This window comes from Notolabrus celidotus, chromosome 22 (assembly GCF_009762535.1).
Source record: "Notolabrus celidotus isolate fNotCel1 chromosome 22, fNotCel1.pri, whole genome shotgun sequence".
Classification (NCBI taxonomy): Eukaryota; Metazoa; Chordata; class Actinopteri; order Labriformes; family Labridae; genus Notolabrus; species Notolabrus celidotus.
In genome coordinates, this window is record NC_048293.1 from 18,057,709 (window position 1) to 18,072,113 (window position 14,405).

Consider the following 14,405-nt stretch of genomic DNA (forward strand, 5'->3'; position numbering starts at 1 on the left):
CTCATAAGAATGGCCCAACATGTCAAGCAGGAGGTAGAGTCCGGTCCTTCGATCTTATTTCTCTCTCTAAGGGATAATGGATTGTTCCAGACGTGGCAGGACATCTGTGTACGTTTGGTGAAGCTGCTTCATTGTTCCTTCAGTCCACATTTCAGATGCAGCGTCCAACAGTTACTGTAAATCTTGTTGTTAAGAGGTCAAACAAACCAGCTGCTCCTGGATGTGCCAAACACTCGCCTAATAACAAGAGGTGATTGAGCCTTTACAGCAGCTGGCCCCAATCTCTGGAATAGCTTACCACTTCAAAAATGATTGAAGGTTTAAAATCATCATTGAAGACTCATCTGACCTTCTCCTCGAAATGAGAACATTAATATCCTGACAGATTTGACTATTTTATATAAATATGTTGTGTTGTTTATTGTTGTCTTCTTGTACTTTTTACCTTGTGAATCACTTTGGCCAACATTAGTAGTTGTTTTAAACGTGGTATATAAATAAAGTTGACTTGACTTGACTGGACAATGAAAATGTAATCATCTAAGACATTAATATCCTAGTGACCAGTGGAAAAAATTCAAATAGCTTTATTTATTTGACTGTTCAAATTTAACAGGACTTTATCTATAATGAAGCAACAGTGAATGGATGGAGTGCTTAACATTCTTGCTTGATGCAGGAAATTTCACTCTCAGTCAACTGTTGGATCAAATAAAAAAAGCCTGAGCACCATTTTCAAAAAGCTAAAAAATACTTTAGAATAAGTTTAAAAGAAAAGCCTCCATAATCAGACCTCCTGCAATCAGACTGTCTAACTCCAACACTAAATTCTAACCAATTCACAAGTAGCTGTGCAGATACTCTAAACATCTCTTATCAATGCTGTGCAATAACTCAGTAAGAGTGTTTTTTTCACAGGCTTTGCTCACTGCATCATTCACTGCATATCATTATGGTACATACTGTGCGTGTTTAACAACCTGGTGCATTTTTCCCTGTGCAACAACTAAACTACTTACAAGTAAGTTTACCTTGAATTACTCTATTTTGCCCCAATGGGGATCAATAAAGTCTATCTTATCTTATCTAATCTTTTAAGTTCCATCAGTGTTGCACTATAGTCACCAGGAAAGATCAAACGTATCTTTAACTCTACATTTACCTCTTCTTTGTTCGGAAGTGCTGCTGCAACAGAAGCAGTGACTGCAGCATCCTGTTTGTGGATTTCTAACTACAGTTGTGACAAAAGCCCGAGGCTCACTGTGACTGAGACAGCAAGTCTGTCCTGTGATTTGTTAAAGCCAGAATTCCGCACCACACTCTTAATGTGACAGTAGAAAATTGATGTGTGTGTGTGTGTGTGTGTGTGTGTGTGTGTGTGTGTGTGTGTGTGTGTGTGTGTGTGTGTGTGAAAACTGGATGCTTTCACAAAATAATACCTGCCTCTTACACCTACTGCATAATTGGCTGTCTGCAAACATACCTGGAAATTGGCAAAGTGAAGCCTCTTGAGAAGAGTGCGGGTTTGGATCAGTTCAATGTTCTTCAGATTTAATCCCAGGCTAGCTCATATTCACATGCATGAATATTCCATAACATTATGCAGTATTATATCCACTTGAAAGCCTTAAGCCAAAATGAGAAGGAACATTTCCACCAATGCACAAGTTTAAAACGTCTGCTGGAACCAAGAGGGGTTTGGATCGAGCTTTAACTTTAACAGTGTAGTACGTGTAGTCATTTAACTGACTGGTATCCTAAAAAGCAAATCCCCCTGGTGAAACCTAGTTCAAAGACCCACTGGTCAAAAAGCAGCAGAAAATAATAATTCAGCTTAACTCCTTAAGGACAAACTCATGCCAGGAATTTTTTTTCATCCTTCTTCAAAGTGTTTCTCTGAGCAACAGCTAAGCTATCCTATTATTATGATTCTTACAAACTGTAACCTTCAAGGAAACCAAGCATTTACCAGAAATTCAATACAGCTGAGGACAAAAGGGCCTCTGTGGCAGTGTCTGTGTCTAACAGGATGGAGGACTATGGGTGGCTCACAACCATTAGCACCTCATCTATTTTCTATCATTGGAACACAGAGGGGCTGAGTAAATAGTCACGGCTGCTCCGACTACCGACTTTCTGAGCAATGGATATTCCCCTTTACAGGTAGTATTTCAAATCTGGATTGAATTATATTTGTAATCCAGTTTTTTTTTTTTTTTACATTAAACACAATTCATAGATCTGTACAGGTGATGCTGGGCACTAGAACTTGTAAAATGGTTGTGAAAAAGCCCACCTAGAGTAATTCTGGAAAGACATTTTCCTTTTCAAGTTGAGGATTTATTTTTGTCCTTTGCATTAATATTTTAAAGAATCTGATCTGAACATTTGTTTTTTTTCCTCTTTGTGAAGAGTACTTGTTGAATATCCATCATTAACTGTTACCATGTTGTTGTTTTTTTATGTTTTGTGGCAAATGATCAGACTTTCAGATAACAGGATTTTTGGATGAAGAAAACATCTAAGCAGCTTTTTTTTTGGAACATAAAATGTGAAAATAACACATGCAGAGATATCCACTTCTGAGATATGAGTTGTTTTGCAAACTATGATCGAGTACAGCAGAGACCCAGTGATTGAGGTCCTATCCATGAGGAAATGCTGAGTGCACTTAGCACATGTCGTAGCAACCTGAGTGCACCCAGCTCCTGCCCTCTTTTTAATGATCCATTGAAAGTGATGAATGGCCGGAAACAATGCAGCCACTTAGTGGCTTGTAGAAATAGTGTTCTTACTTTTCAGAGAACAATTAGAAACAAATTGCTTGATTAATTCCCTTCAATGGTTTGTAGTTCCAAAGCTGCTTGGTGGGAGCAGAATTAACTGTAGTTATTTTTTCTTTTCCATTTAAAAACTGATCCACCACAAACTGTAGCCTCGAGAGGTTACATTGCAATGCAGCAACAAGATATTTTTAAAGATGTGATTCTGTATGCTGTAGGAATCATGCCCGAGTCATTCTGTGCAATTAGCTTAGAATTTACAGTTCGGAGAAGAACAAGGCGAACAAGCCATCTCAAGGGAAAATGGGTGCAACAAAAAAAGGTCAATTACAACAGTGCCTCACTACAAAGATCCCTTAAAGCACCAAAGGATAACAGTCATACATACTATGGAACAGTGGGAATCTCTGAGGGTGGTATCAGAGACAATTCTCCTGTGAACTGGGACCTTTGAAAAAGGTTTAGTGAGGCAGCAGAGTTATGACTTCAGTGCAGTGATCAAGCAGTCATTCTTTCTCTGATGAATCAAAGTGTGAGCCTCAACAATTAAGCATCAAAAATACAGGACAGAAGAGGCTGTTACTCACAACATCTATGTAAGCTTCCAAGTTTATAAAGGTGTTTTATTAAGTTTATTCTTAGAACAGAAAAGGTGATACAAGCTAATGAAGAGAAGATTAAAAAACAGCAGGGCGTGTGGAGGAGGGTTATCTCACCAGTGTTGAGAAAGTTCACACTAAGAAGAGCTAATTCAATGTTCAGCTCACACAAACTTAACTTAACAAGTTCACATTCAGTCCATTGTTTAAATATGAACTAAGCTCATGGTCCAAAAAAATGAACGGGTTCAGGTTTTTATTTTAGGTGCGCCTACATTCTCTTTTAGAAGAGCCTCCTATTCTTCAGCCCCCAGTCAATGACATTCCCTAAACTAAATAATAATTTTATTCTACCACGGAATCACAGAAAGATATTAAGTTTAAAAAGCAAGGAAATCCAAATTAAACATAAGGAAAAAAGCAGCAACTTTGAACACTCAAAAACACAAATATACCTATAATTCTAATTCTGGAAATGTAGCTAAAGTTTCCGGCTTTAACCTCTAAATGGGAAAAATCTGCTTCATAATAGATGATGTTGGTGAGATGTTTTTTAAGTAAAAGGGCTAAGGGTAAAGAAACACTGAACATGCAAACAGGAGTAGTGAATTATCCTACTTTCTCATAAAGCTACACCTCTCTAAAAACATCCAAGTTTTGGCTCATCTGGATCAGTCCTGATTTGTTCATAAAACTCTTTTAAATGTTCACAAGTGTTTGATTCATCTTCAAACTATATCTGAAGTGCTAGCAGCATAAGCCATGCCTTCAAATACAGTGTTGGAATAAACCAAAAAAGATTGGTTTAATAATTCTCAGTTATTTCAAAAACAGGGAAATGTCCTGACATAAGGTGTCCTTCAGTTGGGTAAATGTTAAGAACATTTCTAAAAGTTTCTAATATGGATGGGCAATGATTATCGAATATTCAAAATCGTTCACATAGTAAAAATCGTAGAGTTCCTTTGAATATTTTCTCATTTTAAAAGTAAAAATTGTCATCGTTTTCTCAGGTGCCTGGTTATAATACGGTATTATTTGAATAATCTTTGAATAGAAGCCAATGATTATTGAATTGTCACAGTTATCACCTGCCACACCTGCTCAGCCTCTCAGCCCACTACATTTCCACTCCCCTTCGTTTACCTGAACCACACTCTCCTCATTAAGCCAACACAAATCACCTGTTTCTCATTACCTGCTGCCAGTATTTAAGTCCCGGTTTCAGCTCACTCAGTGCCAGATTGTTCTCACTGCAAATGCAAGACTCTCCAGCACTTTTCCTCGGACTGATCTCCCGGTTTCGACCCTGCCTGTCCCCGACCTTCCTTCCTCGTTTCTGCCCTGGTAACTACCTCAGCCTTCTGTCCCCGACCAAGAGATTTGCCTGCTCCTCGTCTGTTTCCAGCCTGATCCTCCACACAGCGAAACCAGCTTCAAGACTGTTACCTGCTGTTTCCTCTGGGCTCCAGTGTGCTGCTTTTGGGTTCACCCTCACACCCGTAACATGAATAGTATTTTGGCTTGAAATGCCCATCCCTTGTTTCCAGTTAGTTTGTGATAAAAGTTGAATGAATAAAATTATTTTTAAAAATGAGCGGAGGGAGAACTATTTTCTCTTATGAATTAGAGTAATGTACTTGCAAACACAGTTCTTCGTCATCGTACATAACATCAAAGCAAAACCAAGTCCATCATTGAACTGTTCAGATCACAGTCAGGTGGGCGGCCTACACTTCATCTTGGCATCAGAATTTAGCAGATGGCTCTTTGACTGCATTAATAAAGTCTGTTTTCCACTTTATTTACTGCTAAAACACCAACGTAGGTTTTAAATGACAAAGTTTGGCCCTGTTTACACCTCACCAGTAGCACTTGTACTGCTGGCATTAAATGTGGTCCACTAATCTGCAGGGGATCTCTTGAAATTGCTTTTCACTTCCCCACTCAACATGCAAACAAACATTTACATCATTTTTCATCATAAAAGATCAGCTAATAACAAAAGTGTGATGCAGCTAGCATCAGAGGGAGAGAGAGGGAAGTTTGATAGCTGTGCCAACATGATGTGAAGACTTTCTTTGATTGTGTGAAGCCTGGTGTTACTCTTCAGTTGTGTGTGTTAGCAGTAAAGAGCAGAAACAATACTACATTTTGAGTCTCAGAAAAAAAAGACAGAAAAATACTGTACATCTGGATTCCATTTTATGTTTGCCTTTTTTATGGAGGACCGTGTTATTATAAACAATGATAAACACTTTATAGGCAACATCTTGCAACAGCATTGCTCTGGTTGTGAAGACTAGAGAGACACTGCAAGTGTGCCTGAATATTCCCAAAAATAAGGTCTTCCACTTAAGGTCAGAAATGCAGAGCAGCTCAGAAATATCTTGTAAATCCATCCATGACCTTGCAGGTATATATATATATATATATATATATATTGTAGTAACATCAGGTAACAAGTAAGGAGCAATATAACCCTAAAATGTCCTAGTGATGATTCTATATTCAGATTAAACTATGATTAATAACCTGTCCACCATATTGGACATCATGCATAGTGCACAAATTGTGATTATATTTATGCTACTCTTGAAACTTTGCTGTTTTTGAAGTTACTTAATTTGGATTCCTGTAAATTATTAAACTGGAAGTCGCAGAGTTCAATATCTTTTTGCAAATCATCAGGCCAGTTTCATTCAATTTGTTTGTATGAGCAGAGCTTAAGTCCAAATTCAAATAGATGCTCTCTAATGAATATTCGCTGTCTCATGAAATGTCTGCTGTTGTGCTGTTCTTGACGCCTCCAGGCAAAAACAGTTGAGGTGGTTTGATCTCCTCCTCTAGATTATTTCTTCAAGACAGAAAACTTTCAAAATTAAATTTAAGAACTCAAATTCATTCTCTCCATCCCTGCAGACATGACAAACAAATATGGATTTGCTAAAGGAAATATATTTGAATTATGCTGTTCATGCATAAAGGTAAAATGAAATATTGCATAAGGATTTGAATAATGTTCACTCAAGTGGCCACTTCTATAACTTTATCAAAATTGTTAATAAATGAAAAAATATGAATTTCACGTTATTTTGCATTTCCTTAAAAGTAAGAAACAACTTTTAAATAATGTATTTCATAATTCATATGTTAGAGTTGTAAATTGGGGATTTGAATGACAGTATAAACTGTTTATGTTAAGTCAGAAATAGTCTAAATTTGTTTTTTGATCCCATCAAGTTTTGAAGATTAGCACAATTTTGGAGAAAACTGCATAAGCAAGTAATAATCCACAATTGAGGAAATAAAATAACCCCAAACTTTAAAACTTGTGTTGAGAGGATACTCTAAGGACAAGGGAGTCTCTTAGCTCTTGTTAGCAGAACCACTTCATCTCATAAAACCAATCTATAACACAGCCTTTATTAAATAATTGCATCTACAATTACAAAGCCAAGAGTAGTAACAAAAGAATAATGAGTAAGTAATAGTCAGAAGCAATATTTACTGTATCTATACAGGAGAATTTAAATATACAACTATAGTGATTGTAAAAAAAAGTTACTGTCACTGCTAACACTCTGCCTGACATTTACACACAGATGGCCAAACTACACAGATGTTATTGCCTTTTTATTTCTGTGGAACAGAAAACTGTATTTTAAGAAGTTAAAGGCAAAGGAGAGGTCCCTGTAACATTTTACAGAAAAGTGTTTTTAATATTACCATTGACATTTACATTTACCTCACCCTGCGGAGAGCAAAGTATACTCGTCTCTACAGCTCACAGTTTTGTGTGAAAGCACGATGCAGTGTGCAAAATAAGGGACAGCCTTCTCCTGCAGTGGATCTGTTTTTTTGTGGATCTGCACTGCTGTGCTAATTAATCCCCAAAGCAGCTGACAAAAACAGTGAGAAGGACTTCTTGCACATTTTGCCAGATTAGGGAAATGCAACACATTCAGGATGTTCTCTCTTCAAATTGTGACTGTCCCAACAGCACTTCTCTGTTAGCTTAGCGTGCCATTCAGATTGCTCTGCAGAAACATCTCTCTCAAAACACTTTGTGATTTAAGTGCATTAATGCAAGAATCTTAGCGCGTTAAGGTGAATGCACTGGCTTTGACAAACAAGCATAAACATCAAATAACTTAAAATGCACAAAGTTTGCATTAATGCAGCGCTCAGCAAGTTCATGTTGAGTTCAACTTCAGCCTTCAAATCCCTGTAAACATCAGGGTAGGCACCATCCTATTTTTAAAACTTGGGTACTTTTCAGTGACTCTGAAGTTCTGCTGAATGTTTAGAGATGTGAAATTTCCTCAGAATAGAATATTGTTTTCGTATTTTTGGTTCTGTTCATTCTTTTATGTTGGGGAGACTTTGTTTCATTTTGGGTCTGACAAGAAATGTTCCAAGAACAAAAAAAAAACAAGAAATAATTGGGTTTATCTTTATTTTGGTTTGACTGGAGCATCCATTGCTCAGTGACAGAATTAACATCTTTACAACCATCACTCTATGTTTGCAAAACATAGTTTGCAGCTCAAATAACACATGATGGGATGTGGATAACTCTAGACACAGCCCAGGGAACTTTTCAATTATGTCTCCATGTGACATTCTTGGTAATTAGAATTTTACACCAATTTAGTTTTCTAACACGTCTTAAAGAATCATATTTTTATGACTTCCAGCAGTTTAACTTTTCTTCTTACCGCAGAAAAGTTGAAGTGTATTCTTTGCTGTTGTCAGTTCACAATTACTAACAGATATGGGACACGGAGCCCTCAACTAGGGATGCTATATAGCAAAGTTTCAGGAGCAGGACCACACCTCAACCGCGTCTCTTCTGGCACTCTTATAAATTCAAACCTATCCTTCTCCTCCCCTGTCGTTCTCAGTTTCCTCACCACCACTTTTCTTGCTATTTCTTTCTTTCCCTCTAAAAGGGAGCTAATTGTGCCGAGGAGCTTCAGTGGATCAACTAATAGGCTTCCCCAAACCAGCAACAACGAGAAGTTAAACATCAAATCCAGAATCACTATTCCAATAAAATAAATAAAATCAACAAAACATGGTATACCAAGAAGCTAAGTGTCAATCTGTGATAGCCCCAGCAGTATTACAGCCTGGATGAAGAGGTACAACCAATTCTTCCACTAAGAATCATTATTGGCTTTAAAAACCAAGATGGTAACAGACACAAACAAACAGGCATTGATATTTTCAGCCTGGTGGTAACTGCCTTTGCAGAACATTGGAAGTTAAGTGAATTTACTTTTTTGCAATTTTCTTCATCTCACTGTCTCATCTTGAAAATACACTTCTGCACAGTGAGATGAAGTGAAAATTATCATTGATCAATAGTCATTTGTGAACTTTATATTTTGCTCCCATGATGCCAGGACCCTGTACTCAATGTTGAAAGATCCGGGATAAAAAGTCAACAACTGCTGATCAGTGGAGCTTCCTTTGACTGCTGCTTGGTTCCAAACCTCTATCAATGCATTAAACGTGTAGTGGATATCTGCTGTCTTCTTTGCTACTGCTAGGCATCTGCTTACTTATTTTCATAACCCTTCTTAAGTAGGGATGCACCGACCCAACTTTTTAGATCCCGATATCCATACCTGGGCTTTGGTATCTGCCGATACCGATACTAGCCGATCTGATCCCGGTATTGATTTAACAATCTCTATTCCTTAATGTGAGGATAGAATCATGTTTTGGCAACTTCAGGCTTTTCTGACTTGATGGTGAACTGTACCTTTGTTTCCAAGTGCAAAACCAGAGGCTGGAATCCCTTAATTTCAAGGATCCAGAAAAATTAGATCCAATAACCTGTCAGTTTTTTCACACTTTAAATCCATTAATAGAAGGTTTCCTGCTTCTTTGCAGTCGGCTACAGCTGACGTAAACTTCTTCCTTTGGGCTCCCATTATATTTTTCAGCCTGACTGCCATCTGTTGAAACATTAGCGCTTCACATGTTGCGAGTTTCCGGCGGAGTTGTTAGCAAAAGAAGCGTGCACCTAGACCGCAGAGCATCTGTAGTTATCCTCCATCATGCTCCACCGGGCAAAAATGAACAGACAGACCGGCGCTGATGATGTAGGAGACGCACATGGCTGTTGTAAACACAGAAAAGCATAGAACTGAGATGAATAGATCTGCCATATGGATCGGCACTATATATCAGCCCTTTGTCACAGATATATGATCTAGATTTTTGAGTCCCGTCAAGCCGATATCCGATAGCAGGATCGGATCGGTGCATCCCTATTCTTAAGTAACGACACAACAAAGTTTTACGTGTGGAGTCGGCTCAATGACCTAAATGCACACGGTAAAACAACCGTGAGAACAGAACACTTCTTACTTAAAATACTTCACTTCCTGTTTCTTAGTCACATGACTACTGGAGCCTTGTAAGACTGCAAAACTAACAGGTTTTAAATACAGGAAATAAAACAGCGAATATTTCACAATACTTTCCAAAACTAATCAAAATGTTCATTTCCCTGTAAACAAACAAATTATATAATTAAAATAGTATTTTTTATTTATCATTTTTTAACATTTTTAATAAAAAAATTATAAGTTGGAGGGGGGTATTTCCTATTTTTGTTTAATTCTATTTTTGTCTGTCTTTTTCTTTTTTCCAGAAAAGATTCTTTCACCCAAAAAATGGCTTTATTGTCTATCAACAGTACACACTTCATTATGTTTGTATCATTTATATTGTTTGCCTTTTATTTAAAAATGTAAATAACAAAAACATTTTAGAATATAAACAAACGTGTCATTGTAAAATGGCGCTCACAAAATGCATAATTCAACTAATACGTAATATTTAAACCAAACAACTTACAGAAGTACATACATTTACAAACAAATCAAATGCTAGAGTTCTTAATTGAGAGGCAGCTGTGCACACTACCATCAACTCAGATGCTCAGTGTGGCAGCTGCACAGTATGTCTCTCCAATACTGTCATCCTAAAAGCCACTAAAGCTGTGGCTCTGGCCCTCAACCAGCCACATGGCCCCGCGGCAAGGAGTGTGCTCTCAGACTGAGGATCAGCTAGAGAGCTGGCGTCTGCACAACAAGACAGCTGAGAGGCCAGAGGCTTCACAACTGGAAACATGCAGGCCTGACGCTCCACTGTTGGTTTAATGGTGTTCGTGTTCTTTGAAGTGCTTTATGATGATAACTGCTTGAGTGCATTAAAAGCAGCTCACTTGGCCGCTCGTTCTGACAGGGTAGTTACAGCAGTATAGCAGGTGTTCCCTGGGAGCAAAGCTTTGTTCCCTGCCTGGACAAACAACCTGTTTCTATCTGTGCTCACTGTTTTATTTGTGTTATTACTAAGCACTCCTGCAAAGCCATCCTGCATCCTGTCACAGAGGTGAACAAAGCCATATTGACCATCCAAGATTGAAACAATATTTGTTCAGAAATGAGCAACAGCAACCGGTGTGGCTCCCTCCATCATACATGACAGGCAATCAGCGTTTGTTTTTATTACCGCGCATATGATGTGGGGATATCAGTATGATTTGTTTTTGTCTATCACCTGGTGGCATTTATTACACCCTGGTTGGGCCAACAGATCTAACATGTAAAGTGTCAATTTAAACTAGAGTGTTTTATTGCCCCAGTCATAGAATTTTGATGTTGCACCATAAAAACATTTTATAGATGTTGCCTTGTCTTTGCTTTGCAAGGCTGTGGATAGTTTTGGAGTACCTAGTGATGTTAAATGTACATTATATATAACTGATCCGAATGCATCATAAATAAACAAACCATATCCAAGAAACATAATAACATTAAAGTCAAAGGCAGGAGAAAATCTGACTAGCTCTCACTTATGCACTATAAAGAACATCCAAAATGCTCTTTTGTTGACTTTTGAGCTTCATCCTGCTCTGTAATCCTATTCAGCAAAATATTTGTAATCTTATCTTTCCTATTTCTCCTTCCCTTTGTGTTTATTTCATCAACCCCTCTGGGTTCTAATGTCAACCTCTTACCTGCCAAACATGTCACCTTTTTTCTTACACACCTGTTTCTATAACATATATATATATATATATATATATACACGGTATGTGACGGTATGTGACTGCAGTGCATTAGAGATGGTGGGAGGCTGAGCAGGAGAGGTCGGAGGAGCTAATGATAGAATATGGGCCAGATGCAGGCAGAACTCCTAGTGATGCCGGGTCTCACTGTTAAAATAAGCAACAACATGGGGAGAGAGCAGGGGGAGGGGAGGAAGGTGTCAGGTACTCTGGTATTGTCTAATCAAATCTTTGCTTTTGGCTTGTGCCTATATTATATCGTAATTGGCTTTGTATTTAATTCCTCTTTCTTATTTTAGTGTTAACTATAAAATAAGAATATAGGATTAATTATGGTTTTCTAAGCTATTGGAAATCATCAAGTCACAAAAATGTCATGCATAATATTTATTTTTTTCCAACAAAGTAAAATGTTTTGCGTTTTTTGTAAAAAAAAATAAAAAAAAATGCATGCAACCCTTAATAAAGGTCCAAACAGGGTTGGTCTTAATATTTATTAAGTGCTGTCTTCAGTTTCAAAGCTTGGGCATTATTATACATAAGAAATGTCTTATTCAGCCATGAGGTCTATGGGTCTTTATTGCTATTATGAAGAGGATTGTCTTGAAAGAGAGAGTGCAACATAGCATGTTGTTATTGGGTTGTCTTCGCTGACTTAAATTTGTTTGTGTTTAAGTGCACTGTGGTGCTAAATAACAAATGATTTAGTTATATATATGGATAATGTATGGTTAGCAGGTCGTTATCATGTCAGGGCCTTGTTTCGCCCTGTTGGCATTCTATTTCCCATAACCACCTGCTCACCATACATTATTCCTCGTATTACCCGGCTACTAACTTAAAATACAAACGTGTTGGCAAAAAACATTGATTCAAAGATTATTGTACTGATTTTAAAGGATTGATGTATACAGATTAAAGAAATAGTCCCAGTGATGCGTTAGCGTTCATGGCGTTCGTGATTCATGGCGGTCGATGCCATAACTCTTTTCCATGGATTGATTTGACATGACTTGTGATCAGTTTGCCTCTGGCGTTGCTTATGTTAGTGAAAACTAACAACCATCAACAAGAGGTTGTCAAGGGATTTTGACCAATCAGAATCAAGCATCTTACGCAGAAAGAAAGCCTGGTAATAACATGCTAACAAGGTTAATTGTTAAAAGGTGACAGTGTTTTGGATATTCTAGCTGCCTGTGAGAAACAATCAGCATGCTATAAGTCCTTGTTAGCTAACACACAGGCTGACTGAGCTTGAATAAAACACTATAAAGAAAAAAGATCCAGAGCTGAAAAACATCTTCCAGAGACACACACAGTACTGTAATGTGTTAATTAATTCACCGCTTAAAAGAGGGAACCTGGCTCCTCTTTCACACTGTGCTCTTAAATAATGAAGAAACAGGCTTCTGAGGAACAACTAATGTTATACTTCCTCTGGGTGTTGATGACAGAGGACTGCAGGCGCACGCTGACCTGAGGACACCATTGTGCTCAAAGACGGTTTCCCTTTTATTGGTATCTCTTACAGGAGTGTGTCCTCCAGAGACCTGCCTGTTGCTTCATTTTCCCATTTCTGAATGGAGAGGATGTGTGCTTTTATGCGCTCTTGACATTGCTTAGAGTTGAGATGTTTTATATATAGCAGCAGGAGTGACAAGCTCTTACAAACATTTTGACTTTAAGCACCTCAAAGATGTTTTCAGCGAATTGTCGGAGGAACCAGGAGCTGTTTCCTCCTGCATGTGCGATGTTGCAACAGAAAATACAGATCCTTACAACCACTTACATTAGAGCAACAAATAACCTCATAAGTTATTAATGCAATAACTGCAGTGGTGCTCTCCAAGGCACCATTGTGTATCGTGAATACAGCAGTTAAAATGAAATATACGAGAGAGTACTGACAACATATCACATGTCTAAATCCCAGTTATCAAAGTGTATTTGATAAAAAAACACACTGATCTTTTCAATACAACCTGTGCTGTAGGTCACCTATAAAAAGACACAATGTAAATCAGCATAGCGTCTGTTCTTATCCTTCTATCTCCAACTCTGATCTGGATTGATGCTCAGAGGTGTTCAATTATTGTGTGTGAGCATTCATAGAAGGTTATAGTACATAAAATACAAGTTATTGATTTCCTGATGAAAGGCCTGCGATACTATTGGCTCTTATTGCCGTCTGCAGTCATGGTTGTGATGCAGTTTGACTGATTACATATTAACTTACTATAAATCAATACTACGCTTGTTGTTTCAAGGGGATTTACCACTTAATCTGACATGACTTTACTGTGTTTTTTGCACATTAGCATTAATATATATATTTTCTTTTTATTACCATAATTCTGATATTTATGATGATGGTAATGTATATGTTCGAGACCACGACTTTGTATGATTATGACTTGTTAAAAATGTTATTTATGGTGTTTGCCCTCTTGTTTTATTAACATGCATTAAGCACAATCTTGTTCACATCCACACACAAATGTTGGATATTAATCATCTGTAGAAAATAATGCATTTTTGGCAGCTTTGATCCAGTTTTGGCTTCACCCTCGGTAAAAAACAAAAAGACAGAAGCAGAGTGACGTGTGCATTTATGCTGAGAAGAAAGCTCAATAGAGCATGTGCAGAAGAAGGTGCAACATACCTGAACAAAAAGTAGGCCATCCGAGCGCTGAAACATAATTCTGCTCTAGTGAATTTCCCACGCACAACTGTTACATTTTAATCATGCACTAGAGACAGGGAAACCTTGAGTTTGTTGAAACTGACGCCTACAGATACCTGCATCTGCAATTCTAATCACACTTGCAAAGGGCTTTACAGACTATCCTTGTCTTTCCTGTCAAAATAAAATTTGTCTCCGCTGACAACCAAGCGCTCCATATTTTGCTGCATGGCTAATATGTTGTATGG

General features: G+C 37.8%; 1 protein-coding gene across 1 annotated transcript in view; it reads right to left on the reverse strand.

The window, feature by feature from the left end:
* lingo2b (leucine rich repeat and Ig domain containing 2b) overlaps nucleotides 1-14,194 on the reverse strand; it is a 30,385-nt gene extending 16,191 nt beyond the window's left edge. The window contains exon 1 of the mRNA XM_034675327.1: nucleotides 14,137-14,194. The gene's annotated coding sequence lies outside the window, so the exon portion shown is untranslated. The remainder of the gene's footprint in view (nucleotides 1-14,136) is intronic.
* Nucleotides 14,195-14,405: the final 211 nt, after the last annotated feature.